Below are 15,782 nucleotides of genomic sequence, written 5' to 3' on the forward strand. Positions count from 1 at the left end.
CCTCCAAGGTGTAAGAGCTAGTTCCTAGACGATGAATTGTAGAATTTAGGAGGAAATTCTAAGCAGAGAGAAAAGTATGTACAGAATTCCTCTCTCCCTCTGTGGTTCTTTTTTAATATATCTGTCTTTCGGGCACTAAGTGATAACATAGCTCAGGAAAGTCTCTACTGAGGAAATTACAGGAAATTTATCCTTCATCTGACCCTTCAGTGTGGGAAAGAACCTCCTGCCTAAGATTCATTTCCTTCTTAGGAACCCTGGCAGATGGTTCCTGAAATCAGCATCAGAAACACTGAAGAGGGTGGAGAAGGGGGAGATGGGGATAGAGTTAAATCATTAACTCCCGTATTGTCTGGAAAGATTGAGCTATACCCTCCAAACCTAACCCAACATGTTTTTCTATGCAGAAAAATTCTTCTTAGAGTTGGGACATACCCAACTTCTTTGGAGCCTGATGATTATACAGATTAGGGGAGAGCTCTTTAAGAAAATGAACACAAGATTACAAATTGAAAAGTAGAAGCAGGACCTTGGAAGGAGCCCATACAAGTAAGGGGCCCTGAAAATTGCATTTCATTAGCTTCTTGGTAAATCTGCTACTGAACAGATATCTTTTTGTTGTTGTTGAACAGAGATTGATCTGTAGGACAGAAGGAAATGTTTGGGATCTCTCTCTCTCTCTCTCTCTCTCTCTCTCTCTCTCTCTCTCTCTGTCTTTGTGTATCTGTTTCTGTCTCTCTTTCTCTCTCTCTCCCTATGTGTGTTTCTGTGTGTGTCTCTCTGTGTTGGCCATGAAGACACTAGGATTTATTTTTTTAACTTGACTTACAGAATAGAGCCCACCCAGTATCTTCATGAAATATTCTTTAATATCAATTTTATTCAGTCTTATTGGGTACCAAAGATTTTAGAATCCTGGATTCATGTAAGTGACCAGGAAGGGTGTGTTTGTGGAGAGTTACAGGGACATAAGTTTTCTCTGTGACAGTTGTTAGTTACAGAAGAAAAAGCATTGTTGTTCCTTGTAGACACTGTGAGTACCATGAGCCACCAGGGCAGTCTCCACGGTCTTCTTTCTGCACACTAAGCTGCTTTTGCTGTGGGTATCAAGCGTGTCCTCACAAGTACTCATGTGCTAATCAACTTGAGTTCTGGATTAAAGGCAGTGATTCACCCTGAGGGCAGACTGTGCTGTTGATGCTTGCAGGAGTTTAGATGGGCAACTTAGTCCAACACCTTGTTGAATTTGGAAGTAAAAAAAATGATAAATAAGAAGGATGTTTCTTTCTTCTCACAAAGAAAACAGAGTTAATACTTATAGAGAAGGAGGAGAGTTGTGGTTACTGGAAGGGAAGGAATGTCTGTGGGAAATAGTGATCTGCTAATTTACTTGAGATCTGTGAAGTGATTCTATTTAATTTATTTCCTTGTTTAAGAATTTTGGTTGGCATCCTATGTGCTTAGTCATTTTGTTATGCCCAGTCTGAGGTGCTATAAGTTCTAGGTATTGATGGGAGTTGGGGCCACACCAGAAAATAGGTCCAGCTTTATAAGGGTCCTGCTTTACAAGGAGTGTCCAGCAGAGAATGTATCCCCAAGAGTACTTAATAAATATCCACTGAAAGCAACAGGATTGGATTAAGTTAAATGAACTCATGGTTGGGGGAAGAATAAAGAATAAAAAGTGTAATATCTTGTTGTTGTTGTTTAGAGAAATAGGATGATAGAGAGATTAAGGGCTAAAGATTTAAAGAGATTGGCATAAAAATCCAGGTGCAAACTTAACTCTGTCATTAATCACCAGTGTGACCTGAGAAAACTGCCCAATATGCCTATCTCCTCATCTGTCAGTGAGTTTAAGGATAGTATTCACCTTCAAGTCTTGTTGCAAATTTATGAGATAATATATGTGAAACATGTAACAAGATACCTGATACCTATGCTCAATATTAAAAACATTTTTAGTTGCAAAGAATTTACAAGGGCTAAGGGATGACAGAGTAATGGGAGAGAAGAAAATCTTGTGTGTGAATGTTTGAGAGCAAGGGTGGAGTTTGGGGTAGATATTACCATGCGTGGAGGGGATGGATAGATGGACAATTGGGTGGAGGCCGGGTAATGGCAGGAGAAGGATTAATCCAGGTTCTGCTGTCCTATCTGACTTTGGCAGAAGTAGTTTTGATGTCCTATTGGCTTTCTTGTCATTCAGAATATGGGCAAAGTGTAATGGAGTTCTATTATGAGGGCTGTCTTTCTAATTACGTACATTCCACAATGTGTCACTCTGGCACAGTAAGATGTTAACAAACCAGCATTTTGGGGTTTGGGGATGAAGAGTCAGAGAAACAGGATTGTGAGGGAACAGATTGACAGTGGAGGAACATTCAGGTGCCTTGGGTCAGTAGATATCAATAAGGAAGCTTGAGAAAGCAGGACAGACAAGCTGAACTTCTTCCTAAATACTGTGAGACAAAGGGACTCCCCCAAACCACTGGAAAGATCTTTGAAGAAGAGATCCTGCAGGTGGGGCTGTGAGCTTGCAAAATTGGGGTATTAGTGAGAACTTATTTATTCTCTCAGGTTGATGGAACTGGAAACATTTGAGTTATACTAAGTTTTAAGTGTTCATGATACTATTTCTTCCTTTTAATGATTCTGTGAATTTTAATCATTTGGTTCACCGTTTTTTAAAATGATACTTTTAGAAAGAAAAAACTCATTAAAATACCTTCTCAGGTTAGGTTTAGTCACATACTGTAACCTTTCAGGTTATCCTAGAAGTTTTTTCTTTTTTTACAAACAAAAAATTGAGGGTTCACTCTGGATATTAGGGCTCTGTCTGAAGTGTGAGGAGTAAAGATTTGTTCCCAGGATGTAGGCTCTCTATTTACCTCTCTTATTGTTTCTTTAGCTGAGAAAAAACTTTTTAGTTTGAGTAAGTCCCATTTGTTGATTCTCGTTATTAACTTTTGTGCTATGGGTGTCCTATTGAGGAATTTGGAGCCCGACCCCACAGTATGTAGATCATAGCCAACTTTTTCTTCTATCAGACGGCGTGTCTCTGATTTGATATCAAGCTCCTTGATCCATTTTGAATTAACTTTTGTGCATGGCGAGAGAAAGGGATTCAGTTTCATTTTGTTGCATATGGATTTCCAGTTTTCCCAGCACCATTTGTTGAAGATGCTATCCTTCCTCCATTGCATGCTTTTAGCCCCTTTATCAAATATAAGATAGTTGTAGTTTTGTGGATTGGTTTCTGTGTCCTCTATTCTGTACCATTGGTCCACCCGCCTGTTTTGGTACCAGTACCATGCTGTTTTTGTTACTATTGCTCTGTAGTATAGTTTGAAGTCTGGTATCGCTATACCGCCTGATTCACACTTCCTGCTTAGCATTGTTTTTGCTATTCTAGGTCTTTTATTTTTCCATATGAATTTCATGATTGCTTTCTCTATTTCTACAAGAAATGCCTTTGGGATTTTGATTGGCATTGCATTAAACCTATAGAGAACTTTTGGTAATATCGCCATTTTGATGATGTTAGTTCTGCCTATCCATGAACAGGGTATACAAAGAACTCCAAAAATTAGACAATAAGATAACTAACAACCCAATCAACAAATGGGCCAAGGACCTGAACAGACACTTCTCAGAGGAGGACATACAATCAATCAACAAGTACATGAAAAAATGCTCACCATCTCTAGCAGTCAGAGAAATGCAAATCAAAACCACCCTAAGATACCATCTCACTCCAGTAAGATTGGCAGCCATCATGAAGTCAAACAACAACAAGTGCTGGCGAGGATGTGGGGAAAAGGGTACACTTGTACATTGCTGGTGGGACTGCAAATTGGTGCAGCCAATTTGGAAAGCAGTATGGAGATTTCTTGGAAAGCTGGGAATGGAGCCACCATTTGACCCAGCTATTCCCCTTCTTGGTCTATTCCCTAAAGACCTAAAAAGAGCATGCTACAGGGACACTGCTACATCGATGTTCATAGCAGCTCAATTCACAATAGCAAGACTTTGGAACCAACCCAGATGCCCTTCAATAGACGAATGGATTAAAAAAATGTGGCATTTATACACAATGGAGTATTACTCTGCATTAAAAAATGACAAAATCATAGAATTTGCAGGGAAATGGATGGCACTAGAGCAGATTATGCTAAGTGAAGCTAGCCAATCCCTAAAAAGCAAATGCCAAATGTCTCCTTTGATATAAGGAGAGTAACTAAGAACAGAGTAGGGACGAAGAGCATGAGAAGAAGATTAACATTAAACAGAGATGAGAGGTGGGAGGGAAAGGGAGAGAAAAGGGAAATTGCATGGAAATGGAAGGAGACCCTCAGGGTTATACAAAAGAACATACAAGAGGGAATGAGGGGAAAGGGAAAAATAATACAAGGGGGAGAAATGAAGGTCAATAGGGGGGGTAGAGAGAGAAGAAGGGTGGGGAGGGGAGGGGAGGGGGGATAGTAGAGGATAGGAAAGGCAGCAGAACACAACAGACACTAGTATGGCAATATGTAAATCAATGGATGTGTAATTGATGTGATTCTGCAATCTGTATATGGGCTAAAAATGGGAGTTCATAACTCACTTGAAGCAAAGTGTGAAAGATGATATATCAAGAACTATGTAATGTTTTGAACAACCAACAATAAAAAAAAAAAAAATTGAGGGTTCAAATGGGTCAAAAGACTTACTCAAGGCCACAGATTCACAGCCCTTGATGAATAATATTAATGTGTGACACGATCCCACTGAGGACCAGAATATGGTACTCCAAGATGTAGTGTGGTATGTTGAGTACTTTGAATCAAAGGAGATTGGAAGGGCCTCAGAAGCTGCAAGTTCTCTCTGGTTTAAGTCTCTCTCCTGCCCTCCTTTCTTCTTCCCAGAAATAGGCCATAGAAACTAGAATTCCTCTTCTTCAAAGTAGGTCATGTAACCTAGAGATGTCACTGTCTGATCTTCTCTCTTCTCCTCTGAAGACTCTCATGTAACGTGTCTTGCTGTATACCTGGAGAAGGAATGCTATGCAGACGGGCTGAGAAGAATCTGAAGAATAAGTCTTGCTGAGTTACCCTTATTTGTTATATCAGGTCGTGCTCTTCATCTGATCACATTTCTACCTGGAAAGTATATAAACTTTTCTCTGAGTTTTCATTTCTGAAGTCTCCCCATGTCATATAAAATATCCATTAAATAATTTTCTCATAATTTTCTCTTGCTACCCTATCTTTTGTTACAGGAATGTCAACTATTACCCTTGAGATATATGAGGAAAAAGTATTACCTTTTCACCCTACATTACCATGGGTATGATACAACTTTTTTCTTCTCAAAAGCCTATCAGTAAACAATCATGAAACAGTGAAAATTAATAAACTTGAAGCTACTATATTTATTATGGATATTTATGTACATATATACATATATATGTAATTAAAATATGCATAATGTAACATTGGCCATTAAAACTATTTTTTTTGTTAAAAGAAACTTTATTTGTAATACCCAAAACTGTAAACAATTCAAATGTCCATTAACCAGGTAAGTGGATAAAAAATTGGGGTATATTTATATAATGGAATGTCATTCTGCAGCATAAAGATGTGAATTGTTGATACACAGAACAGCATGAATGAATCTCAATATGATTACATTAAGTAAAAAAAGCCACACCCAAAAAAGTACATACAGTGAAATTCCATTTATATAGGATTCTAGAAAACAATATTTATGGTAAAAATAAATGACAATGTTGGCATGGGGATGGGTTTTGGGGCTGGGAGACATTGGAAGAAAGGATTAGCAAGAAACATGAAGAAATTCTTGAGGGTCATAGGTATGGTTATCTTGATTGTGGTGATGATTTTATGGGTATGTGCACATGCAAATTGTATACTTAAAATATATGCAATTTTGGGTGACAGATATACATCAGTAAAGTCATTTCATAAACAAAAAGGAAAGAATGCCTTGAATATATTTCAAAAAATCAAAGAGTTTTAAGTGTATATTTCAGTGACATTGAGTAAATTCACATTTTTGTATAGCCATCACCATCATTCATCACTAAAACTCTTTTCATCTTGCAATATTGAAACACTGTGCCCATTAAATACTATAATACATTTTAAAGAAAATAACTCAAGAACATTACTTACCCATTTTTTAATTCTAATAAATCATTAATGATGACCTCCATGGACCACAATCCATTTCTGTATCATGCTATCTCAGCTGAGAATGCTGTTCAGCCTCAAGCCATTCAAGGCATGTAGTAAAATTCTGAAAACTAAGTTATACATTTTATGATATAAAAGCATTTAGGCATTGGTTTTTCTTTTGATTTTTTTAATTGTTCTAATTAGTTATACATGATGGCAGAATGCATTTTGATTCATTGTACACAAATGGAGCACAACTTTCCATTTCTCTGGTTGTACATGCTGTAGAGTCACACCACATATACAGTCATACATGTACCTAGGGTAATGATGTTCATATCATTCCATTATTTTTCCTACCCCCATGGTTCCTCCCTTTCCCTCCGTCCCTTTGCCCAATCAAAGTTCCTCCATTCTCCCCATGCTCCTCACCACTCCATCATCGGTCAGCATCTACTTATAAGAGAGAACATTTGGCCTTTGGTTTTTTGGGGACTGGCTTACTTCACTTAGCATGATATTTTCCAACTCTATCCATTTAACTGCAAATTCCATAATTTTATTCTTCTTTAAGGTTGAGTAATATTCCATTGTGTATATATACTACAGTTTCTTTATACATTCATCTGCTGAAGGACATCTAGGTTGGTTCCACAGTTTAGCTATTGTGAATTAAGCTGCTATGAACATCAATGTGGCTGTGTCACTATAGTATGCTGATTTTAAGTCCTTTGTGTATAGACCAAGGAATGGGATACCTGGGTCAAAATAGTGGTTTCATTCCAAGTTTTCTAAGGAATCTTCATATGGCTGTCTACAGTGTTTGCACCAATTTGCAGTGCCACCAGCAATGTATGAGTGTACCTTTCTCTCCACATACCTGCCAACACTTATTATTGCTAGTATTCTTGATAATTGCCATTCTGACTAGAGTGAGATGAAATATTAGAGTAGTTTTGATTTGTATTTCTCTAATTAAAAGAGAAGTTGAATTTTTTTATATATTTCTTGATAGATTGTATATCTTCTTCTGAGAAGTGTCTGTTCAGTTTCTTAGCCCATTTATTGACTGGGTGTTTTGTTTTTTAGTTTTGGTGTTAAGTTTTTTGAGTTCTTTATATAATTCTGGAGATTAGTGCTCTTTCTGTTATGAGTGTGGTAGAAATTTGCTCCCATCCTGTAGCCTCTCTGTTCACTTCATTGTTTCTTATGCTGAGAAGAAGCTTTTTAGTTTGACTCCATCCCATTTATTGATTCTCGATTTTATTTCTTTTGCTTTAGGAGTCTTGTTAAGGAACCCACTTCCTAAGCCATCATGATGAAGATTTGGGCCTACTTTTTCTTCTAATAGGCACAGTGTCTCTGGTTTAATTCCTAAATCCTTGATCCACTTTGAGTTGAATTTTGTGCATGGTGAGAGATAGTGGTTTAATTTCATTTTGTTGCATGTGGATCCAGTTTTCCCAGCACCATTTGTTGAAGAGGCTATCATTTTGCCAATGTATGTTTTCAGCATCTTTGTTAGTATGAGATAACTGTATTTATGTGGGTTTGTCTTATATTCTGTGCCATTGGTCTACATGTCTATTTTGGTGCCAATACCATGCCATTTTTGTTATTACAGCTTTGTAGTATAGTTTAAGGTCCGGTATTGTGATGCCTCCTGCTTCACTCTTCTTGCTAAGAATTGCTTTGGCTATTCTTTGTGTCTAGTTTTTCCAAATAAGTTTCATGATTGCTTTTTCTATTTCTATGAGTAATGTCATTGGGATTTTAATTGGAATTGCATTAAATCTGTATAACACTTTGGAAGTATGGCCATTTTGACAATATTAATTCTTCCTATCCAAGAACAAGGGAGACCTTTCCATCTTCTAAGGTCTTCTTCAATGTATCTTTAGTGTTCTGTAGTTTTCATTGTAGAGGTCTTTCATCACTTTTGTTAGATTGATTCCCAAGTTGTTGTTTTTTTTTTTTTTTTGAGGCTATTGTTATGGGTAGTTTTCCTAATTTCTCTTTATGAGGGTTCATCACTGATGTATAGAAATGCATTTGATTTATGGGTGTTGATTTTATATCCTGCTACTTTGCTGAATTCATTTATTAATTCCAGAAGTTTTCTGGTGGACTTTTTAGATCCTCTAAGTATAGAATCATGTCATCAGTAAATAGTGATAGTTTGAGTTCTTCTTTTCTTATTCATATCCCTTTAATTTCTTTCATCTAACTGCTCTGGCTAGAGTTTCAAGGACTATGTTGAACAGGAGTGGTGAGAGAGGACATCCCCCTGTCTTGTTTCAGTTCTTAGAGGAAATGCCTCCAATTTTTCTCTATTTAGAATAATGTAGGCCTTGGGCTTTGCATAGATAGCTTTTACAATGTTGAGGTATGTTCCTACTATCCCTAGTGTTTCTAGTGTCCTAAACATGAAAGGGTACTATATTTTATCAAATGTTTTTTCTGCATCTGTTCAAATTATCATATGATTTTCCAGAATTTTATTGAGAATTTTCTTATCTATGTTCATTGAGGCTAGTGATCTGAAGTTTTCTTTCCTTGACATGTCTTTGTATGGCTTTGGTATTAGGGTTATATTAGCTTCTTTGAATGAGTTTGGAAGGGTTCTCTCCTTTTATATTTCATGGAATAATTTAAGGAGTGTTGGTATTAATTCTTCTCTGAAGGTCTTGTAGAACTCAGCTGAGAATCTATCTGCTCCTGGGCTTTTCTTGGTTGGTAGGCTTTTGATGGCATCTTCTATTTCATTGCTTGAAATAGATGTGTTTAAATTGTGTATGTACTCCTGGTTCAGTTTGGGCAGCTCATATGTCTCTAGAAATTTGTTGGCATCTTCATTATTTTCTATTTTATTTTGTAGGCATTGTTTAGACAACACAGGGACAGAACTAGCAGTAGACCTTTGTCAATTGATAGCACATTCACATTTCAGGCCCAGGAGTGTTGGGTTCTTGTAGTGAAAGAAACATGGCTCACTTGATTGACAAATTCTCTCTGAGCAAGGGTCCTTAAATCAGTTAAATTAGAAAAACCAACTGTCCATATATTTCTGCTCTGAGTATGAGAGAAATAGATTCAATATTATATGCAATTTATTCCTGATCTAAAGTCAGTCCTAGGAAAATAATGCATAGCCTGTGAATATGAATTGTCTCACCCCAACACTTCTCTTCCTGGGTCCTTTATTCTCATGGTAAATTGGGTGGGTGGGAGTAAGGGTCTGTCTACAATTTTCTGATCAGCTTCTCACTCAGAAGCTGGTCTCTTTCTCTTTTTCATTCTTTTCTTAAAATACAGAAGAAATATGTTTATTGGTACATGTAATATACCAACCTCGTGTGTAGTTATAGTCTGGATCTGTAATCTCCTCCAAAGTCCCCTGTTTTGAAGGCTTGGTTCCCAGCTGGTGGTGTTGTTGAAAGGTGGTGAAAACTTCAAGGTATGGGGCCTTGTTGAATGAAATAGATCACTGGGGCATTTCTTTGAAAGATACATTTTGTTCCTGCCCTCCCACTTTCTCTGACTTCTGGATGCCATAATGAGCAGTTCTGCTCCACCACCTTCCTTCTTCCATGATGCTCTGCCTCACCAGAGGCCTATAGCAATGAAACCAGCCAACCATAGAGCCACAGTAATCTTTCCTCCTTTCACTTGATTTTCTCAAGCACTGGAAAGCTAACACATATGCCTATTTCCAAGCTAAATGAAAACTCTAAGAGGCAAATGCTGTTTTTTTATTCCTATATTTTCAATACACAGTAATATTTGATAACAAAGTATATTAAATAAAGAAACCAAAATAACCTACTTTACTCTTGTATAAGCAATCTCTCATTGCTGGTAAACGATCATTTATAGTCATATAATAATAATAATAATAATAGCAGGCCTACATTCACAACTAACACCATATGCTTGGCACTGATATAAGGATTTTTAAAAATATATTAGGGAATCCTGTGTTCCCAAACTTCACATGTGCCAACCATATTGTAGCTAATTTCATACCAGATCTGTTAGCAAGGATGTGGAGGTTACCAGAAAAATGGGTTTAATCACAACACTGTTACCATTGTATCAACCAACTTCATTCTTGACATTGAAGTTCCAAGGTAAAAAAAAAAAATTGCTCAGGCATGTGAAAGACTTCTTTTTTCTATAGAAAACTAATCATCTGGCTCTAGTTAGGTCTTCTGATTTTACAGATTCTGTGTTTCTCTCCCTCCTAGGTGAATTATTGAACTATTGAGATGATAAAGAATTGTTAATGGATACTAACACACAATAAGGGGTGAGGGAGGAAAAAATAGAAGGTCATTGGATTAGACAAAGGGAAGGGAGAGGGATAAGAATGGGAAAGGCAGTAGAAGGAATTGGACATAATTTTCCTATGTTCATATATGAATACATGGCCCATGTAACTCCTCATCGTGTACAACCATAAAAATGGGACGTTATACTCCATGTATGCATGATATGTAAAAATATAGTCTATTGTCATGAATAACTAAAAAAAATGAAAAATTTTAAAAATCATTAACATTTAAATCAAACACATTGTGAAGCCTGGTGTCACTAATGATGTTAATCCATCTGAACTTCACTATTGCCCCATGAGGAAGGTACTAACTAGTAATAACCCTATTTTACAAATGAGGGAAGCAAAAAGAGGTTAAGCACTTGCTCAAAAACATAAACCTAGATAGCGTAACTTCAGATCTGTGCTCTTAATCCCTACCCATTGCAGTTAGGTCCACTTATATGTATTGCAAAGATATCATGTAATTGGAGTGATTAAATAAAGTATTGTTCTTATTACTTTTCCCAGGTAGATGCAATTTACACATAAAATCTTTAAAAATTTCATCCCTCATCAAAAAAATCTTGCTTTCAGAAATACAGTGAATATAAAAATAGATTTCCCAAAGAGAGAGCAACCTTCAACTACAACAGTTGATTCTCTTGCTTTCCCCATCTTCTTCCTTCTTCATGAATTTTCTTTTGTCCTGTCAGGAGCGCAAATCCATCCCCTCCTTCTCAGGCCCTCACTCTTGCCCAGATCATACCTAGCCCTCCAGAGTGAACCATTAACAATTCTGTCATGCCTTAAGCTTCCTAGCAGGCATATGATTTTGTTGTCTCCATCTTTATAAAGTCTGACTTTGGCTTAAGCATATATTTCACCTTCTCTGCTCTCCATAGAGCCCTCTGAGTGACACTGGAGAAAAGGCCTCAAGCAAGCTTATTGGTTGGGAGAAACCCACAACCTCTGGCCTTAACTGTTACTTTGGGCCTCAGAGCCACACTACCATGCTTTCCTGTGTTTCTTCTGTTTTTTCATGAGGCATATCCAAACACTCTCCACTTCTTTAAGCTTCTATTCTGAAGTTTCTAGTCCTATTCTCAGTTTTCTACTTGACCTTTAACATCAGTTATCATGTAGGTGGAGTAAAGATGGAGAGGTGAAAGGAGTTACATAGAAAACCACCACAGAAGACACAGAGAGAAGCAGCTATTTTATCTGACTGATCTGACTCTTTGAATTCTCTTCATTGCTCAGTGATAAGAAAATAAGTTAAATGCTATAAACACATTTTCACAGTATTGTGTCTTTTAAGATATGGAAAGATAATCAGGACTTTCCATAAATTTTAATTGGCATTCACCTATCACCTATATTAAAAGTTATTGTGTCATCTTGCTCTCAGTTTTTGATCTTTCACTTCTGTAGCCTGTTGTCATTTTTTCTCCAAACCGTATGGGTCAAACTATACCATAATTGTTCATCTGCTTCAAGACTGTAGGTTGTAAGAGAACTGACCTTATGTATGACATGGTCATGGGTTATCCCTATGCTCAGTACACTACCAGGTACAAGAAGAGAAAATTCTTTAGGATTTTCTATATAATAAATCATGTTGTCTAAGAATGAAGAAAAAATTCACTTTTACTTTTCAATCTTTAAGATGTTGTTTTTTTCTTGTCTTATGGCACTGGCTTATTCTTTCTGAATGTTTAATGAAAGTGATAACAGCAGACATACCGTGGAACACAGTGGTGCACGCCTGTAATCCCAGTGGCTCTGGAAGCTGAGGCAAAAGAATCAAAAGTTCAAAGCCAGCCTCAGCAACTTAGTGAGGCCCCAAGCAACTTAGTGAGAACCTATTTCTAAATTTAAAAATGTTTAAAAAAGGGCTGGTGATGTGGCTCATTGGTTAAGTGCCCCTGTGTTCAAACCCTGGTACCAAAAAACAAAAAGCAAACAAACAAAAACTATTGTCTTTCATTGTAGGGAGAAAATGTTTAGTATTAGGAATCATGTTACTTACATGTAAGTTTTTTAAAATTATTTTTTAGTTTTAAATGGATGCAATATCCTTATTTTGTCTATTTATTTACATGTGGTGCTGAGAATCAAGCCTAGTGCCTCACAGATGTGCGAGGCAAGTGCTCTGTCACTGAGCCACAACCCCAGCCCATAAGTTTTTAATTTTTTTCATAAATTTTCTTTATCAAATAGAAATGGTTTTCTTCCCTTCCTATTTTGTGAAGGCTTTTTAAAAATAAATGGATGCTGAATTTTGTCAAAAATTTTGACACTTATTGATCATCTGGATTTTCTCTTTTATTTTATTAATATGATTAATTACAATAATTGCTTTTTAAAATGTTAATCTACCCTTATGTTTCTGATGATGGGATTTCAAACCCAATTTTGATCATAATGTATTATCCTGCTGGGTTTTATTTGGGAATATTTTGCAAGAAATATTTTCATGTATGTTTATGAGGAATAATGATGTCTATATATTTTTTAATGTGATGTCTTTTTTATAATGTCATCTGTCCCTTTAAAATAAATTGGAAAGAATTTTTGTCTCCTCTGTTTTCTGAAAGAGAATGTGTAATTTTAATAACATTTCCCCTTAAATGTTTGATGGAGCTTGCCTGTGAAGCAATATGGACCTGAAATTTTCTTTGTAGAAGTGTACAATTATGCATTAAATTTCTTTGATATAAAGCTATTAAAATGTTTTCTACTTTTTTTTCATTTTTGTAAGTCATGCTTTCCAAGGAATTTTTCTATTTCATTTATTAGTAATTTAAATGGCAGAAAGTTTTTGTAGAACAGGTTGAGTTTGGGTCCAAAAAAAATCCAAAATCTAAATTCTCCAAAGTCTGAAAATTTTTGAGTGCTGCCATGATGCCACATGTAGAAAATTCTATACCATAAAACTTTGTTCCTGGCACAAAATTATTTAAATCATTGTATATAATTACCTTCATACAATGTGTATTAAGTGTATATAAAACATAAATTAATTTTAAGCCTAAACTTGGATATTACCCCTAAGATATTTAATTATGTATAGGCAAACATTCCGAAAATAAAAACACCTCTAGTCCCAAACATTTTGAATAAGGGATACTGAACTTGTACAACTGTATTATCCATTTAATAACTGTAAGACATGTATATATTTCATTTCTGATATTGGCAATATGTGGTTTTCCTCACTCTCCCTTTTTAAAATCATTCTAGATAAAATTTGATAAATTTTGTCAATGTTTTCAAAGAATCAAATTTTGACTTTTTTCTATTTCCTATTATTGCCTTTCTTCTTCTTTGTGTTTTATTTACTCTTCTCCAGCAAATTAAGGGAGAAACTTATGTATTTCCATCCTTCTCTCTCTCTCTCTCTCTCCTTTCATCCCTCCCTCAAGTATTTAAGCTATAAATTTCCCTGTAAGTACTGATTTAACTGCATGCCAATTTAGATAGGTTATGTTTTTATTATCATTCAATTTGGAATATTTGCAAATTTCCCATCTGATTCTGTTTTTGAATTGTGAGTTTTTTAGAAATTTGCTAACTTATTTCCCAATAATTGGAGTTTTGGGGGGTGTTTTTAATTTGTTATTTTATTCTGTTCATTCCATTGTAGTCAGATTATATGCTTAGCATGAATTCAATCTTTTGAAACTTATTACTTATTGAGATTTGTTTTGTAGCCCAGAATAAAGTCTATATCGGTAAATTTCCTGTACTATTGAAAAGAAGGTATATTCTGCAACTAACTGTTTTACTTAGATGTATTTATCTACTGTTTCATCAATTACTTATATTGAAATGTTAAAGTTTCCATTTATGACTTTCAATTTGTCCATTTGTCCTTTAATTTTGTCATTCTTAATGCGTGTAGTTTGAAAATCTGTTACTAAGTAAAATTATTTCATCCTTATAAAATGACCCCTTTATTGCTGATATTCTTTCTTAATTAGATTGTTATTTTGTATGATATTACTACAGCCACACTGATATCTTATGATTAATATTTGCATTGTATACTTTTTTCCATTTTAGCTTTTAATCTACTTGAGTTTTCATATTTAAAGTGAGTTACTTATAAACTGCTTTAATTGCATCTTGCTTTTAAAAAAATCTGGCAATCTCTTCCTTTAATTTCAATAATCCTTTCCATTTACATTTAATATGATTATTGCTATGGTCTAAACCTGTAATATTTCTATTTGCTTCTTTTCCCTTAATCTTCTTTCCTCTTTTTTATTTTGGGTTAATTCACAATAATATTTTTTAAATATTTCATTTTATTTCTTTTATTGAATTTTAGCTATAACTTTTTGTAGTTTTTAAATTACTTCTCTAGGGATTATAATATGTAGCTTGAATTTATTATTGTCTATCTTGAATAATTGTTACACTTCACATATTAAAAACTTACAACAATATAATCTTATTTATTTATATCTTCTTTGGACCTAGTGTTATAGTTATCATGTATTTCATGTCTATGTGTGTTTTAAACCCCATGATATATTTTATTATTTCTCTTTAAACTGTCAAATGACTTTTAGAAAGTTTGAATAAAGGGGAAAAGTTATTTTATTAAACCTGATATTTGCCATTTATTTGTTCTTCATTCCTTCCTGCATATATAAATTTCTGTTATTATTTTCCTTCAATTTGAAGAATTTCCTTTGGCACTTCTTAAAATGCAAGTCAGTTGTGAACAATTATCTTGACTCTCATCTATCTGAATATGGATTTACTTTACCTTCAATTTTCCAAATATTTTAATACTGGCTATAAGATTTTTAAAATTTTTGTTTTATTTTAGCCATTCCATTATCTTTTAACCTTACCATTCTGAATCAATTCTCATGCATGTTATTAGTTTCTTGAATACAATATGTACTCACTTTCTCACATCTTTTGAGAATTTCTCTTTATCTTTTATTTTTTAGTTGCTTGAAATTTGCTGAATATTCTGGGTCCATGGATGACAAAATCTGGAAAACTTTCAGCAAGTATTTTTTAACAGCTTTAAAGAGATTTAGTTCATATGCCAGCCAATTCACCTACTTAAACTGTACAACTCAATGGTTGTTAATCTATTCACATATTTGTACAATCATTACCTCATCCTACCTTTACAGCATTTTTATCACCACAGAGATCCCGTACTCATTAGCAGTGATTCCCTTCTTCTCTATATACTCCAGCTCTAGATAGCCATTAATCTTCTTTTGTTCTATATAAATTTGCCTATTCTGGAC

Source organism: Marmota monax, unplaced genomic scaffold, assembly GCF_021218885.2.
Source record: "Marmota monax isolate L192 unplaced genomic scaffold, Marmota_monax_Labrador192_F-V1.1 WCK01_AAM20220418_F8-fsc00096, whole genome shotgun sequence".
Taxonomy (NCBI): domain Eukaryota; kingdom Metazoa; phylum Chordata; class Mammalia; order Rodentia; family Sciuridae; genus Marmota; species Marmota monax.